At 41.0% G+C, this 18,138-nt stretch overlaps 1 long non-coding RNA gene across 1 annotated transcript; it reads right to left on the bottom strand.

Moving 5' to 3' along the window:
* Positions 1-10,298: 10,298 nt before the first annotated feature.
* On the bottom strand, positions 10,299-18,036 carry LOC115786227 (uncharacterized). Its single transcript, XR_004020404.1, has 4 exons — positions 17,920-18,036; positions 11,515-11,925; positions 11,026-11,422; positions 10,299-10,922 (listed from the first exon to the last, which is right to left on the bottom strand). It is a non-coding gene; the product is annotated as an uncharacterized LOC115786227 (long non-coding RNA).
* Positions 18,037-18,138: the final 102 nt, after the last annotated feature.

The following is an 18,138-nucleotide window of genomic DNA, read 5'->3' as shown; positions in this document are numbered from 1 at the left end:
ATATGAATCTAATTAGTTCACTTCTGGTAACTTTAACACACTGATGTTTACATTGTGGGCTATGGTGCCTTGCGCTGACTGATGACCTTTGGTGATACTTTTCCATAGTTTTCCTATCTCTTGCTTTGAAACTAAATGAGTGGCATAATATAAGCACCGCACTATTTTCCTCTCATTTTTTCCTCCAAAAAATCAACACACAGCAGGGGATTAATTAGAAATGTAGCGTTGCTGAACCACGAGCAACTGAGCACAGTGCTGCAGTCTAGTTTACATCAGTACAGAGGAAATCATTTCCCAGTAATTCTCAAAGGCAGTTTGAGTGAGAGGCATATTTTGTGCACGTTTACCAACTTTGAAAATATTTTGTGCTATAAAATTGATCAATACTGAATGAGAAATATTTCTTATAAAGTAGTTATTATTATATCACATTAAAAAATATATTTAAATCAGAAGACACCTCTAACTCACTCTCTCTCACACACACACTCGCACACGAAGGAGTGTGTTTTGTGTTTGTGTGTGAGCGCACATGTGTGTAAAAAGACAGCGAAGTGAAGGTGTGAAGATGGCCTGTGTTTAGTGTCCAGACCTGGCAGATTGTGACCTTATCAATGTGAAACTCTTAAGATAAATTATTCATAGCACCTGTTTGATGTCTCCAGCCAAAGAATGACAAAGGTGTGTGATTTAAAATGCACCTCAAAGCCATGAATATTAGCTTACTGCACTACCTGTCTCTTTTTACAAAAGAGGGAGAGAAGCTGCATTTTAAACACCAAAAATGAACAATTTGTTCCCTAACAGGGGCGTAGACGCGCCTGGAAGTGCAGTCACATTAAGTGAGTTGTTGCTTCACTTTATTTGTAGATGAATTCATGAAAACTCAAATGCAACTCACTTGTACTGTTTTCAGTATGCGAGGCATAGCTGCCATCAGCACAGTTGTTTTAATTTCATATGACTCACAGGTGTCTGGTGTTTATGTGGGTCACTGAAACGGGCCACACACATTGTCATTTCCTGCTACACTTTAATTTGAAACTCGGAGGAGAGAGTTTGTTTGAGTGATTCTGTGTGGTTAACCTTGCCCTTTGTAACTAAGTTTGTGTTGTTTGTCACCTCACAGGCAAAGAGGAACACGGTGGCCTGCCGCTTGGACACACAGTGGGACATGTTGGTGTGGTGAAGGGCTGACACTGACACTCAGATGTAATTTATGGCAAGTGTTGTTTGATTATAGTATAGTGACAGTGATCCCTCGGCTTAGAAGCATGAGTACCGGTGACCACTTGCCATAAAGGGTGGTAAATATGACATAAAAAGTGAATTAATCACAATTTTGCTTTGATTTTAAAAAGCTGCTCTCTTCGAGTTGCATTGCCCAGTTCCGATTTGTTCTGTTTCATTATGTACAGGAGTGTGTGTTTATCAAGTACACTCCAAGCTTTTCTACTCAGAAATGAATCCAAGCATCCTGGAACTCAAATTCTTCTTCAGTGCTTTGTTTTGGAAAAAGACTTTGGTATGCTTTTGGGAAACTGGCTAGCTAATCTTTTCATAGCTAGAGGTCAACATAACACTCAGTATTAATAAAACAAATAAGACTGGGATGGATATTAATGATGATATATACAGATGTAGTGCGCATGAGTTGAATTATGTGTGAGAGCATGCAGAAGGAGAGACACTCTCACACATTTGTGTGTTTACTTGTCTGTGTGTGTGTGTGTGTGTGTGTGTGCGATAGCCGAGTCAGTTTCCCTCAGATGTTCCCTTTAACCTTTGACCCCAGAGCTGAGGTCAAGCCCTGACAAATGAGATGGTCGAGTTCTGGCCAGATCTGCAAACATTCCACAACAATCTTCTGTCCTCCTCCCCTCCTTTCCTCATATCCGTCATTCCTCACCCCTTCACTCCTCTCAGTGTGTCTCTTCTACGACTTTGAGAGCGAGTCAAAGAATGTTCTCATTACACACAAACATGTTTTATTGTATTTGCTGTGGGAATCTTAAAGCACACACCCTTCAAATTAAGAATTACAGCACTGGTTAAATTTAATATCCCTGACATCTGCTGTGTTTACAGAAGGAAGGAAAACAAAAGAATATGATCTGAGAGGAGTAGCTGTGGTAAAGATTTCAATATTACAACCGTGCACTTTGAAAGCACACTGTGTGTGTTTGGAAAGCCTGTCAGTGATGTCAAGGATGAGAAATGTTGCAGTGTGGTTTTTTACACACACTGCTGGCTCTAGCATTTCCGGCAACATTTCTCACACTGCCTCCCTCACACCATCCGCTCTGCTGCAATATCCCCACATTTTTCCATCCTTTTCGATTTTTCCCCTACCCTCCCTCCTCGCCTTCTGTCCTTTTACTCCCTTTACCCTTCCTCTTTGCTGCCCCACCCACTCCTAATCTCAGCCTCTCCCTTCCTTCTCCCTTCGCCCACCACATTCACCCCCCCCCCCCCCCCCGCTTTTATTCCTCCGCCCACAATATTTTTTTTTTCTTCAGATTTTACTAACAGAATGTTACCACCTGTGTCTTGAGGAAGAAAGGAGGGAACTACTAGCGTTCCTATTCCTGGGAGCTGGTAAAGGTAAGTGGAGCCCTGTGTTAAAATGGCATTGTTGTAGTGTTTCTGTATAAACTGTTGTTTTTTTTTTTTAATGGAATCAACCTCATCAAAAAAACCTCCCTACAAAAGACACTGCTATATGAACACACAGTCACCATCGATGACTGTGCTGCCACAGTGCTGCAAAGGAGCCTAGAGACCAACAAAGCTGGCTGAGACAGTAGCACTGAATGGATCATGCTCTTGAACTTGATTTCATAATGATGTAAGATTACTAAGAGGCAATGCAACACAGCAAAGATCTTAATAAAAAACACATCAATCTTGCTATGCGTGTATGTGTGTGTTTTTCACTCTTCACTCCCACTCGAATTGTGGTACCATTTGATGTCGAATGTTACAAGATTCAACAGACTGTGCAGCTGCTCCACATGGATCTTGGCCTGGACAACACTGTTTCCTCACAGGGAAGATGATTACATGTTTCAATCACACAGATACATCTGTGCTCCAAGTGGCTCTGTGTTGGGGCATCACCGCAGCAAATCACAGCGCATGTATGCACCTCGGTGCTTTGAATTGTGAGGTGGTGGGCTGCGCTTTAGTGTATCATAGACAAGAAGGTGGTGAGCTTCTTGCATATTGTTAATTAGGTTGTCCAGATCTTAATGAACGGAGTAAAATCCCTGCAAAGGTCCAGTATCAGACATTTCTTTTCCTTGTGCTCCCTCCTTTCTTTGACATCCTAGTTATTCCCACACATTATTGACCAGCTGGCTGCCTGCATTTTTAGTGTGAAGCAAATTATAAAACTTTCATATGATTTTCAGCATCAGCCATTAGCATTGTGGGATTAAAATAGCCATCAAATGACATAAAAAAAAAAAAATCAGAAAATATGTGTGTAATCATGACCATGCTCTTGTTCATGGTGTAGTTTAGCTGATTGTGTTTACGTCCCTTTCCTCCTCCTCCTACTATGTATGTCCACAGGCAGCTCAAGGATGTAAAGGCAGGGCTCAGAGCCACTCAATTCCCTGCCACCACCCACCGTTACCCCAGTGTTACTGAAGCATGGATGTCTGCCCCTGTCCCCCAGGGGCTTGGTCCCGCTCTCCCCCCACCACCCTTTCTCAACCAACATGCACCCACCCATCCGCCAAGCTCTCCTCCTCCCTGACTTGCTCCCTGATTCAGCGTGTAAAAGCGCCCCCTGAATGATGGATTACGGTGTCACTGCAGCCTGCGAAGGATTAATTTGTTTCATTGATTTCTCTTTAGGCAGAATGCCAGCGTCTGCCGCTTCCCACCTTTTCCCCAAGACTCGCAGCTGTAATAGACGGTAATGGCCTAAGACAAATCAGCCCGTTTCTTGTAAAAATAGCACCAAATAACCCTCGCCACCTTCCACCATGCACTCAACTCACAGCCACATCAGGGGGTGGTGTGGTGATCGTGGTGGGGCATCATAGGGGTGTTTGATTCGTCCTCTATCTCTATTACTCTATCGGGCTTCCATACAGCCATACCTCCTTATCCTGCGCTGCACGTGAGGAGAGCATCCAGCCACCCTAACAAAGCTATAAGTCTGCCGTACTTACAGCTTCCTCTCAGGCCTCACAATGGATGGGTAATGACAGCACTGTCTGGAGGGGGCTATGGGAGTTGGGCCATTCTCTCCAGTAATGGAGGCTGTTACTGCCATTCCCTACACACCTGCAGGAACAGCTAACTGTTAACCAGTGTGATCTATGGCAAGGCCTTAACGCACTAAGGCTAAGGTTGACGGGTTGTAGTGACACCAGTGAATTAGGGCATGTCACCACAACATACCCTTTTTTTTCCTGTCTTTGCTGTGGTGTATGAAGTCATTCTACTGGACACTGAGAGCTATGGAAAATCATTGCAGTTATTTATAAACAAATCTGCACCAATGAATCAGTTTTGGTACAGCTCTCAGCACTGCAAACTGACTATCTAGCATTTCTGACATTCACTGATTTAACACAGACATAAGATGCTGCCACATCTTTACTACTCTGTCACTGCTTTGAACGATGGGAAACCCAAACTGCCTGTAACATTAAGCGCACCACTACAGGCTGACTGTTCTCGAATGCTTTCCAGTCCCACAGAGATTTATGAGCAAACCCAGATCCATTAATCCATTGTTGATTTGCTGTGGCTGCCCTGCAGGGCTTTTGGGATCAGATATCATACAGTACTGAAACTCACCCCGTTGTGCAGAAGCACAGACACCCTCACTGGTGCTAAAAATGCTGCACAATGATTTAGGAAATGAAGTCCTCCTCAGTGTTTAAATTCATTGCACATGTGAAATCTCTGCATCTTCACAACCTGAGAGATATGCGCTTATGACAGAAACAGTGTCACTTACATTCAAAAGGGACAACATTAAAACTGAGTGACAACTCATAGAGGCCTCAGGACCAGTGAATTAGAGCTACTCCACAATGTGATAATGACCGAGGCTGCAGGGAAATCTCATCAGCTCTCTGCAATCAATTTAACAGTGTTTACAAAGCCACAAGCTGAGGCTTGTGCTTGGGGACAGAGCACTGGTCACCTGGTGTTCCACTAGATTCCCCCGCTAAGCTGGCCTCTCCTGGGTAAACCTCCACAAAGCCCCCTCATGTCTGACACCACCAGGTCCTTCAAATACTCCTCTCAGACAGAGGATTAGGTAATCTCACCATGATACTGTCTTTTTCTGTATTTCTATCATTTTCTCTCTCTCTCTTTGACACACTCTCACTATCCCCCTATTCTCATACATTACATCCTCCTTCCCCTTCTGTCTCTCTCTCTCCCTGGCGTGTTGAAGAGCTTGTTCTACTCAGGGCACATCCATCCTCGGGGGTCCTTACCTTCTTAAGTGCCTCCAGAAAAGGTTAGTTGGCAGGTAATTGTCCAGTTGTGGCTAGGCTTATCTTAATTGTAGGTGCTTAAGTGCAAGCTATACTTCCATTGATGGAGAGTTTTACATCAAATACTGGGAGGAGACAAGAGGGTAGGATGAGGAAAAGATTTACCATGTTAAAGTGCCTATGACATTTTACTTTTGGATATTTATGCATTGGTCTTTGGAAATTTGACAAAAAAGAATTTATTCAAATATATCATTGATATTAATCTTTTAAATTTTTAAAAAAAAGTAATCTTTTCCTAAGCATCAGTGGATAGTTTTATTAGAGCTAACCCTGATCGATCCTCCAAATTCACAGTAGAAAATGCAATGCTGACCTCACAGTGGAAAAATCCAAATGACTAGGTCTTCAGCCATTCTAAATCTATACTATTAGCCAGCTGATCATACATATATCCAAGTCAATAGGAGGCTTTAGGGGGGTTAGTGTTTGCATTGCCCCAGTCAAAGGTCATGACTGACCAATAAAATATTTCTAAAGCACCATCAATAACTCTGACATGTAGAGTAATACAGTATGAGATTGTGGGAAGGTGGAGGAAACCTGATGTGCTTCAAGCAGAAAGGATGGACAAAAGGCCAAAAGGTTACTGGACAGACTTATCCTCAGTGCCCCCGCACCCCCCTTGTATGTGCATTTGATAGCGACACGGGCAATTATAAAGGTATACTTCATTAGGTCAAATAGGAGAGGGCAAAGTGCAGAAGCTTTAAAGCACTGGCTAGAGTCAAAGGTTATGATGCACATAGGGCATCATAGAGTGCTGCTGGGTAGGGGTAATGGAATCAAAGCAATAAAGACAGAGGCTGATTAGAACAAAACAAAGTCATATATCTCTTCACATGATATATATGATACATAATATTTTCATGGATAGAAAAGTAAATAAGTAAGAACCACTTGTGATCAGACTGTTAAACTAAGCCATTAAGTGTTGTTTGGCTTTAAAGCACATTTTGTTTCTCTGTGCGCTGCATGCATTCATATACTGTATGCATTCTGTGGAACCATCAGGCTGAATGGCTATTAAATATGAATAGTCCAAGGCCATGGAAGGTCGTGGCACACATTTAGCACGAGTGACCAATGCCAGATTTAAAGGTCAAAGTGGAATTGCCTGAGTCGGAGCAACACGACGTTTGCTCATCCACATTTATGAATCCCATTGGTAGTGATTTATGGAGGGGGATAAATGTATGGACGGGACGAAAACACTCTCTTTCTCCTGCCCTGTCAGACTCAGTAAATACACTACTCAGTCATATCAATCACCATTTCACAGTGAATCGCCACTGTATGCTTCCTGCGCAGATTAAAAACGGTCTTTGTCTTGTCTTGCCTCCTTCCCTCCAGCTCTGGGGAACACACTAGAGGTATTGTTGCTATTCCGTAAGACTATATATTAGCATTTCAGACAGCTGTGGTACAAAAGTAGTGCTCAAAGTCAGTGGTGTGCTTTAGGATTTCCATTGGTAGAGGTGATGCCAAGGAACCATTCACCACAGAAGTCCTCAAATGAAGTTAAAAAAAACCCAAAAAACAGTCTAATCTGCTATTTTAAAAATCATCTTCCTTTTTGTTCTTTTTAAATGTCACCCAACTGCTATGTATTTGCAAACCCCTTTAGAAATAATTGCCACTTTTTTTTTCCTTTTTTATAAACTGAATTGTGTTTAGTTTCATTGAGATTCCAAGTCATTTAAAAGAGCTCATGTTGTATGCTTATACAACAAATCACTGGTAATTAGGAGCAGTTTTCACTCCTCTGTCCTATTCTGCAGCCAGGCTGTTCAGCAATTTGCTGAAGCAGCCTTACTCTGACTCGGTCAGCAATTAACTCAATATTCCAGCTTTCAGAGTTTTGCAGGCCTTTTGAACGTGAACATGTTCCTCGTGTATCTTTGGCTCTTTAAATGTGAAAACCAGCCCGGCAATGGTGCACCACAGCCTTTTGCAAACTGCCCCCAAGTGATTCAGAATCTGGCCAGAGAAAAGTCCGAAAAGAAAACATGCTTTTGAACTGCTGGCCAAAGCGGAAACATGGTCTAGTAGGCTCCTTTTTAACCTGAACCATAAAGATCTATTTTCCTTTCCTCCAATGGTAATAAATTTGCTCTTTTCCCTTATTACACATATTACAGTTTTCCACAGTAAGATCAAAGAGTGATAATGCGTGACACCAGTGCATATTACTTGACACTTTAAATTTAGTTCTCCATTAGTGTACAGTTCAGCTTGTTTGCAATTTCAACAAGCCAAAAATACTTTTAATAACAGTAAAGCTTCTCGCAAACCAATCTAATGACTTTTCTCAGAAAAAAAAAAAAAATCACATAAATTTCTTCATGATATTGACTTGCAGGTCAACTTTGAGGATCACATACTTACCATTTTAACACAGCACAGGCATTTCCCTACAAACCAGCCATTACACCAGCCTTCCTTCCCTGTGAGAACAACATTTCGAAAGGCCGTTTATATACAGGACAAGTCCTGTGCGATCTGTCACATTCATCTCTATTTCGCATTCACCATGGGGCATTTGAACCACATCAGAATCTATTAACGCCATGCAGATCCAGCCCCTGCTGACAACACAAATCATGATAAGATGGAGCAGTGACTCTATAAACACCCTTGCTTATATATCACATCATATGAGCTGGACTGGAAGGCAGATCTCACTTGTCGTCTCTATGTGATCGCCTATTCATGTGGTTGGACTAAAGATATGAATATCATTACATCACTATCTTAAACTTATGTCATTCTACCTCAATCAGACAGTGGATATAAACAGCCCTGCGTGTGTTTATCTGTGAGAGCATCCGTCACTCTGCAGTCAGATTTCCAGCTCAGCTGCTTGTGAGGACAGATTTATGCTGTAATGCATCAAATCAACAGACCTTTACAGTAAAATATGATTTTATCAATAGGCTTGATCAATAATGCATGCTAGACACTGTGTAATTATTACAGAGGTCTGTATTAATAAAACTGTCATGCATGAACTCCTGCTAAAGGCTACAGCGCTGGGAGTCACAGACTGTCAAAGAAAGGTTTGTGCCGTGGCCCTGACATGTTTGATTACCTGTACATAAGGTCATGTTGCTGATGTAATATAAACTTTGAGTACATTAAAGGCTGAGATCAAATTTGGGCTAAAAAAAAGTTTTACTGTAGCATTAAACTACTGCATAGCAACATGCCTAAAAGTAAATTTAAATTAGGTTTTATTTAACAATTAATACTGCTAGGCCTATTTAAAAACAGTCATTGTGAGTGAATGTCTTTGCATCTCTGCAGACAGTAGAGATTATAAATGATAGAGATGAGGATGACTGTCTTTACTGGAGTGAGGATCATTTGTCCTGAAGCAAGGCAATCTAAAAGTTGAAGAAAGACTGTCAAAAAGAGCTTTGTATTACACTGTGGTGAAGGCACTCTGCATTAACACACACACACAGAGTCACATACACATACAGTACACCACAGAGACAGAGCGTGAGGCAGGGACCAATGAGGCAGTTTATATCGGGATTTTGTTTCACAGCCATGGCCTCCTGGGAGAGAGGGGTCTGCCAATAACACTTAAGAGACAGAGCAGGAAAAGTAAGTGCTTTTATTACAGCTCATCACTCATGTAATTTCTGGCAGCATTTGTGATTACAGATCAAGTGATTGACTAACTACACATTCGGCGGCTGAGTTATGAACCGGGTGCCTACCATTCCAGCCCCAGCAGATTCTCAGTGTCAGCTGTAACTCATCCTCTCCCAGGGTGCTAAATCAAAGAGCACACCGCAGCTGGAAGAGTTAAATAATAACTCGAGCTTTATTGTAAATCTGCCAAAAATTAAACCTGCACGGACGTTGTCTTGGCCCTGATGTTGTACTGCGTGGGGTGAAGAGGCTGGATGGAGGGGATCAATAGAGGCCCCGATGGAGGTATTGATGGATGACAGGTGAAGAGGGTGTGTACGTGTGCGTGTGTGTGCGTGTACGTGTATAAGGGGTGGGATTGAATCACCCCAGGGTTAGGTAGAGAGCACCGGTCAGGGTGTTTAATCGACAGGTCTCACCTTGAATCGATTGGCAGGAGTCTCGCAGGGCAAAGACGTGATACACACACAATCAACACTTACTCACACCAAAACAAACCATAGGGAGTGGAAGAGAGATGTGGGTGGATGTCTCAGTGCCATCAGTACTACAAGCCTGCATATAGTTGTTGGGCTTGTTATTTAAAAATAAATTAAGACTCAGTTTAAAATCACTTTTATTATTTTACCACCAGCCTCTGAGTTGTGATTTAATTTTCCTTTAGATACTTAATGGTGGTATTAATTAGTAAATAATTTTGCCATTATGTGACAACATGAGGTCAAGGTCTTCTTTTTTTAACCTCCTGAGACCTGAGCTCTGGCTTGTGATGCATTTTTAATTTCTCCTAGATATTTGTGATATGTATATAAACTAAGCTTGCTCTTCGAACAGGAAGTTGCATTTTGTTACAAGGTTGTTACACACTTTTGTTAAAAAAAGAAAAAAAAGTCCTCAGATGGAGATAATGGGTTTATTTTATTGCATAACACAACAAAAAAACAACATGGCTTAACAAAGTATAAAACACTATTTAGCAGAATGAAGTATAAGCAAAGCCAAAATGTAATGTCCCCATATATAGAAGTAGATGATAAAAAATATCACAAGTTTGACTAATATTAAAATTTCGGCTGGAATTTTGTAAATTATGGGGTGGTTGTGCAAAGAATTGAGGCAAAGAGACAGTTTGCATACCAAGCTAATGAAGAAAACACTAAGAAACATGAAACAAAACAGCAAAGACAAGGAGCAAGCCACACTGAAAGGAAGCTTTGTGATTTTATTTTGAAAAAACTCATATTATCTCTGCAACAAATCAATTTCCTCACACTGAAAAGAGCCACAGTGGCATACACATGTGACTTATACTGAAGAGACAGACATCCATGAAAATTCCTCACCGTGAAAAGCCTTACAAGAGGCCAAGATCCGAGAAGGCGTTATGTCTTTAATAAACAGCATACTGTAAGTATTAAAATTAATGTGGTACAGTAGTGTGCAGGGTAAAAGAAAAAAAAAACCCTCAACCTTCTCAAGTTCTGAAGAAATGATGTGATTCAAGGTCTCTAGATTTTCTACACACAGCTCTGACTGTAAGACCAAAGTCTAATGCCTTCAAATGAAGTCAAGTTTCACGAGTGTTGTTGACTGAGACGGCCTATCAGAGGAACATATTTGCTAAATCAGAGTGTGTGATCACAGGAGTAAAGTGGACCCTGTTATTTAGTCATCTGGGCTCTGTTTTGGAGAACTCCTTAAGAGCAGGAGGTGGTTTGTCCATCACTTTGGAAGCAAAAATATTTAAAAATATAACCATCAAAACATTTTTTTTGATGTTTTTGGTTAAGGAAAACACATGTTTAAAATTAAAAAAAAAGTTACATACACATTTACTTGGTTCACTGTTGGGCAGAACTAGACCTCTGGATTCTTGAAGTAGTGCTATAGGAAAAAGCTCATCTTCTGTGTGCAGAGCAGTTTGTAAATGGTTCAGAAGATGGTGGAGTTCGAGAAAGAGACGTTTCGACTTGTGATTCCAGGAGGGAGGATGGGAACATGTGAACTTGCTGTCCGGAGCTTGGTATTGAAGAAGAACTGTAAATGGGAGACTTAAGGCCACTGTGTGGTCTCATTCTTGAATGGTGACAAGAAGCTAAACTTTGAGTTCCAGGGCCTGTACGTTTTGCAGGAGGTCTGGGTATGGATTTAAGCCTGGGACTCTGCAAAATGCTACTGTTGCTTCCAGACTTTTGGACCAATTCGGTCAGATATGAAGATCTTATCTGAAGAGATAAACATTTATGAAAATATAAACACAATAGTGACAAACTAGAGCTGTAGTGTTCTTTGTGATAACCACATTAATAATTCTCACCTTTTGAGCCCCAGCTGAAATTCTGCTTTGCGCTTGTTGTCTTTTGGATAGTTGGGGGAGAGTGCCAGCAGTGGGCCTCCTCTGCTCTCCATCTGACCTAGGTAAAAGATGGAGCGTAGTGAAGACTACATGAAGACTGCCTTGTCTATTTCTGCATGTTTTGCTCCTCGGCTCCCACCGCTCTGCTGTCTGACAACCCTCCGTATCATTCCCCTGCTTGGATTTGATTGATGAGTGGCCACTTCCTGTCCCATCCATTCCTGTTGCAGACATTGCCTCATCTTTATATGGTTTTTGTTCATGTCTTTCTTTGTCCTCTGCACTCTCACTTTCTTCCTCTTTCTCTTGCTCCTCAGAGCCTTCTGGACTTTCCAGACCTTGAACCAGTTTGTGTTGAACATGCCTGGAGTCCTGTCAGATGGATACACAACATCTTTCAAGCTGTTTCTACTGTGATACAGATAGCATTATTGTACAGTCAGTTTTATTGTACAGTAAACTGAGGATTTAAACATAAATATTTATCAAATTATATAATATGTACTGCAATTATCAATGTGCTAATTTATGAACACTTCACTTAAAAAATATAGGCTGTAACATCCTTTGCTCTGCCAACTCATCCAGCATGGTGCACATTTCTGGGAAGTCTGTGTAATGTGCTCCATGTTTGGCAATAATGTATACATTACTATGACATTACATTAATGTGGGTTTTTTTTTTAAGTCATTTTGCTATAATGGACTACAATTTAAAATTCAGTAATTACATTACAGTCACTAACCCCTGCATTATTTTGACAATTTAAGGGTCATCTTGCTCTTTCTTGAAGTGAGGGACCTTGGAGCACATCTGTGGAGTGCCAGAGTGGATATCACCTGCAGAGCGATTAGCCAGTGCAAATGCCTCTGCCAAGTGTATAAGATCATCACTGCCAGGAACACCTCCTGGCCTGCTAGCTATGACATAAAACTAGGAGGGGAAAGTTGATTTGGGAAAACAAATGAAGCTTCTAGAAATGCCTGTTAAAAAAAACACTGAGACCAAACATGGTACTGACTACATAAATCTTGAAGCAGCTCATTCACTTAAAAGTCACTGTTTCATGGTAGAACGGCATAAGAGGCCAATGAAAAGAAAAAGGAAAAGTACGCTAAGCTCATGGAAGCAACATAATGGCGAATGCCATCGATGCCGAGAGAAAGCCTCTTGTCTCTCAAAGAATGTGACAGCACGGCAATACCTCATACCAGCTGTTAAGTACTGTGGTGGAGGGGTGATAATTTGGGCTTCGTTTGCAGTCATGGGACCTAGGCACCTTGCAGTCACTGAGTCAACCATGAACTCCTCTGTATACCAAAGTATTCTAGAGGCCATCAGTCCAATAGCTAAAGCTTGTCTGAAATTGGGTGAGACTGAAAAAGAAAAGAATCAAGGTGTTGAAAGGGCCCAGTCAAAGTCCTGACCTGAACCTGACTGAAATGCTATGGCAGGATCTTAAGAAAGCCATGCAACGATGCCAGCAAGTTGTAAAGAAGAGTGGCCTAAAATTCCTCCACAATGATATGATAGACTGATCATACAGAATACGATTACTTCAAGTTATTGCTGCTAAACATGGTTCTGCAAGCTACTGAATCACAGGGCTCAATTCAATTCAATTTTATTTGTATAGCACCAAATCACAACAAACAGTCATCTCAAGGCAGTTTATATTGTAAGGTAAAGACCATACAATAAATGCAGAGAAAACCTAACAATCTAATGACCCCCTATGAGCAAGCACTTGGTGACAGTGGGAAGGAAAAATCCCTTTTAACAGGAAGAAACCTCAGACAGAACCAGGTTCAGGGAGGGGCAGCCATCTGCCACGACTGGTTGGGGGTGAGGGGGGTGAGACAGGACAAAAGACATGCGGTGGAAGAGAGCCAGAGATTAATAAATAATGACTAACTGCAGAGTGGTGTATAAACACAGAGAGAGTGAAAAGAGATGAATGAAGAAGAAATACTCAGTACATCATGGAAACCCCCCAGCAGCCTAGGTCTATAGCAGCAAAACTAAGGGAGGGTTCAGGGTGACCTGATCCAGCCTTAACTATAATCTTGATCAAAAAAGAACATTTTAAGCCTAATCTTAAAAATAAAGAGGGTGTCTTTCTCCCAAATCCAAACTGGGAGCTGGTTCCACAGAACAGGAGCCTGAAAGCTAAAGGCTCTGCCTCCCATTCTGGTATTAAATACCCTAAGAACCAGAAGTGAGCCAGCAGTCTCAGAGTGTAGTGCTCTATTGGGGTAATATGACGCTATGAGGTCTTTGAGATAAGATGGGCCTGATTATTCAAGACCTTGTATGTGAGAAGAAGAATTTTAAAATCAATTCTTGATTTAATGGGGAGCCAATGAAGAGAAGCCAATATGGGAGAAATATGCTCTTTCTTTCTAATCCTTGTCAGTACTTCCGCTGCAGCAGTTTGAATCAGTTGAAGGCTTTTCAGGGAGCTTTCAGAACAACCTGATAGTAATAAATTACAATTTTAAAGCCTAGAAGTAATAAATGCATGAATTAGCTTTTCAGCATCACTCTGATACAGGATGTTTCTAATTTTAGAGATATTGCTCAAATGGAAAAAAGCGGTCCTACATATTTGTTTAATATGTGCATTGAAGGACATATCCTTGTCAAAAAATGACTCCAAGATTCATCACAGTGTTATTGGAGGCCAAGGTAATGCCATCCAGAGTAAGTATCTGGTTAGAGACCATATTCTAAGGTTTGTAGGGCTGAATAAAATAACTTCAGTTTTATCAGAATTTAGGAGGAAAGTAGAGGTCATCCCGGCCTTTATGTCTTTAAGACATTCCTGCAGTCTAACTAACTGGTGTGAGCCATCTCTCTTCACGGATGGCTAAAACTAGGTATTATCTACATAGCAATTAAAATGTAATACTTTCTAATAATACTGCCTAAGGGAAGCATGTATAGTGTTAATATAATTGGTCCTAGCACAGAACCTTGTGGAACTCCATAATTAACCTTAGTGTGTGAAGAAGACTCCCCATTTACATGAACAAGTCGAAGTCTAATAGATAGATATGATTCAAACCACTGCAATGCAGTACCTTTAATACCAATAGCATGCTCTAATCTCTGTAATAAAATGTTATGGTCAGCAGTATCAAACGCTGCACTGAAGTCTAGCACTGTCAGAGGCCATAAGAAGATCATTTGTTATCTTCACTAACGCTGTTTCTGTACTGTGATGGATTCTGAATCCTGACTGAAACTCTTCAAATAAACCGTTCCTCTGCAGATGATCAGTTAGCTGTTTTACAACTACTCTTTCAAGAATTTTTGAGATAAAAGGAAGTCTGGAGATTGGGCTACAGTTAGCTAAGGCAGCTGGGTCAAGTGATGGCTTTTAAAGTACCGTATTTTCCGGAGTATAAGTCGCACTTTTTTTCATAGTTTGGCTGGGGGTGCGACCTATACTCCGGAGTGACGTATATGTGACATTTATAACACATGAACCAAAATACTCCAGCCACTTGACATCTCCGTGAACTGCAGCTTTAAGGCAGTCTTGCGTAACCTGTGGGCGCAGTGGATGATGGATGGAGAGCACAGCTTAACGGCAACTGGGAGAATGCGCCACCCAACTTTCCTGGAAGTCATTGGATGGATCAAGAAAACATGGGCTTCAGTGACAAACCATCCTGTTGGGATTCAGAAAGGCTGGAATAATTGGAACTGCAGCTGACGACGAGTCTGACTAACGCGACACAGAAGAGGAAGCGGCGCTTCGTCTACGGAGTGTACGGAATTGTTTAGAAGTGACACCGAGGATGAAGAATTCAATGGATTGATGGTTTGGTTAACTTGTTAGTATGTTCTTTATGCTATGGTTATCTGAATAACTTAATGTTACGTTAACATACCGAACACGTGTTCGTTGTGCGTCATGTAGCTGAATGTGCTACGTTAGCATAACGTAGGCGTAACCGTGTTCGTCCTGTTCTTTAATCCATTATTATTTTAAATTGTCGTTCAAGATGGTGACTTATAGTCCGAAAAATACGGTAATGATTTAACTACTGCCACCTTAAAGGCCCATGTTACATAGCCATTTAATAAAGATAGATTGATCATAATTTAGATTGAAGCATTAATTAATGGTAAGACTTCTTTGAGCAGTCTTGTAGGAATGGGGTTGATGGTTTGGAGGAAGTAACTATTGAAGTTACCTCAGAAAGATCAATCCAAGAGAAAGAGTCCAAATAAATTTCAGTAGTACTGAAAGTAGCTGTACATAAAGAAATGTCTTTGAGATGGTTATGCATATTTTCTCCAATGGTTAAAATTTTATTTGTGAAGAAATTCATAAAGTCATTACTAGTTAAGGTTAAACAAATACTTGGCTCAACACTGACTCTTTCTAAGCCTGGCTACAGTGCTGAAAAGAAATCTGGGGTTTTTATTTTCTTCGCTCAATGAAGAATAGTAAAATCTCCCAACTTTATGAAGGGTTTTTTATAAAGCAACAAACTCTTTTTTTTTCCAGGATAAATGAAGATGTACTTAGTTTTCCACATGACTACATAGAGTCTTTTCAACTGCCTTGAAAACTTTCTTTTTCATATGCATCATATGTAATGATGTATGATGGATGTCATTAATAAAAGTTTTCAAGGGACTTGGCCAACACTGGACTTAATGTACTTAATTAATTTAAAACAACAGGAATACAGTGTGCAGCTGATAAATGGGTGTACATGTGCATGCTGTATGTGTATGTGTCTATATGGAGTGAGAGAATTGCCCAGGAAAGACTGCCTTCATCAGTGTGCAGTATAATTCTAATTGGCTTTATTAGAGGGCTTAAATCTAATACCATCTCTGTGCCCTGCTTAAGGCTTTGAGTGTGTGTTTGTGTGTTCACCTCTATGTTTATGCCACAACAAATTTCTTACAGAACATTTACAGAATAACATACGACTAGATGGACTAAAACAGCTCTATCAGAGGTAAAAGAAGAAGCTACATTCCTTCCTCTAAATTAGCCTGGTGCAGCGTATTTCTCCAGTGTGAGAGTAGAGCCCCAGTCAATAGGCAAATACAGCATTTAGAGGTTCAAGTTCATTGAAATAGCTGCAGTGTAGCTCCAGATGTAATGATACAGACTTAAGGCAAGAGAAAGCAGCATGAAACTGCTCATTTGACCCCATTTAAAAACTTGATACCAATTAGAGAGTTCTGGGTCTAAATAATTTAGGAGATCTCTCGCTCACTGAACACACACAAATAATGTTATGGGCATGCACACATATATATGCACATGCATGTGCATGGGCTCTGACACACACACTAACCTATGAATATACACACACACTCCTGTGCACACACACACACACTCACACACGTACATGCACGTGCGTAAAGATTCCACCATGCTCTGGAAACAGACTTCTTAATGAAGCCTTTGCGAAGTGAAAGTAGAGCAGAAATACATACTGGCCCATTTCTGCCTTCAGTACACCCTCCTTGCCTTTCTCTCCCTCTCTCTTCCTCTCCCTCACCTTCTCCACATCATTTGTTTTATGCATGTTTCATTGTCTTTCTCTTTTGTCTCAATGAGTTAAATCACAACCCCTAATTTATGGCTACAGGCAAAGACACTTCTACAAACAAACTGGCTGATGAGAGGGGATGACTGAAAACATACGCGCTGAGCGGTGTGTGTAAATCTTAAAATGTCTGTTACTGTCTTTTTATCTGTGGTTATTTACATAAGAAATGACAGCATGTGTAAAAGAATGACTGCGATGCAAAATGAAAAAGGCTGCGCGCTAGAGGAGAGGGGAAGTGAGAGAGGGGGGCGAGAGAGAGTAAATCCAGTGACACTGAGTGGGGAGCACTCAGGTGTGGTGAGAGGATTATACAAAACCCTGAGTATGAATGACAGTAAACACCTGAATGACAGAGAGATGGGGAGGGGCGGAAGTGTGTGTGTGTGTGTGTGTATGTGTGTGTGGCTTTGGGTGACAGTTTAGTGGCCCTTACTGATATTCTGAGAGGTAAGTGAATATATATTCACACTGATGTTTTCACACCTGTGCTATTTACTCAAATAAAACTTGCTCTATTATACCATTAACTACTGATGTTCATTTACAGCATGTATGAGGAAACTGAAACTATAAAATGGAAAGCAGCAAACAATGGATGGACAATGAGGATGTCAACAAGGCAGGCAGGGAGTGTGGAAGAGAAAGATATCACTCATGAATGATCCACTGCAAGAGATAGGGAGCTGTTGAGTTAGCGAGAGAGTTAGATTTAGCTGTACAATATGTACGTCAATAAAAGGGCTGTAGTGCAAGAAAGAGGAGATATGTTTATCTTACCTGTGCTGTGTTTTCTTTCTGTGTGTGTTCCATCGGTAAGGGTTTGCTGACAAGGTCTCTGAAGTGAGCAAGGTCTCTGAAGTGAGTTTCAGTTTCTGGGTGAGCACTCTGTCTGTTCTTCTTTCTACTCTCTGAAACACAAACACACCTCTCAGCACTTTAAATACACATTGTAATACCTTTTTTATGTTCTAAAATTTGAGCTCATGGTTCTTTAGT

Source organism: Archocentrus centrarchus, chromosome 9, assembly GCF_007364275.1.
Source record: "Archocentrus centrarchus isolate MPI-CPG fArcCen1 chromosome 9, fArcCen1, whole genome shotgun sequence".
Taxonomy (NCBI): domain Eukaryota; kingdom Metazoa; phylum Chordata; class Actinopteri; order Cichliformes; family Cichlidae; genus Archocentrus; species Archocentrus centrarchus.
The sequence above is the reverse complement of the archived record's forward strand: the minus strand, read 5'-3'. Positions and strand labels throughout refer to the sequence as shown.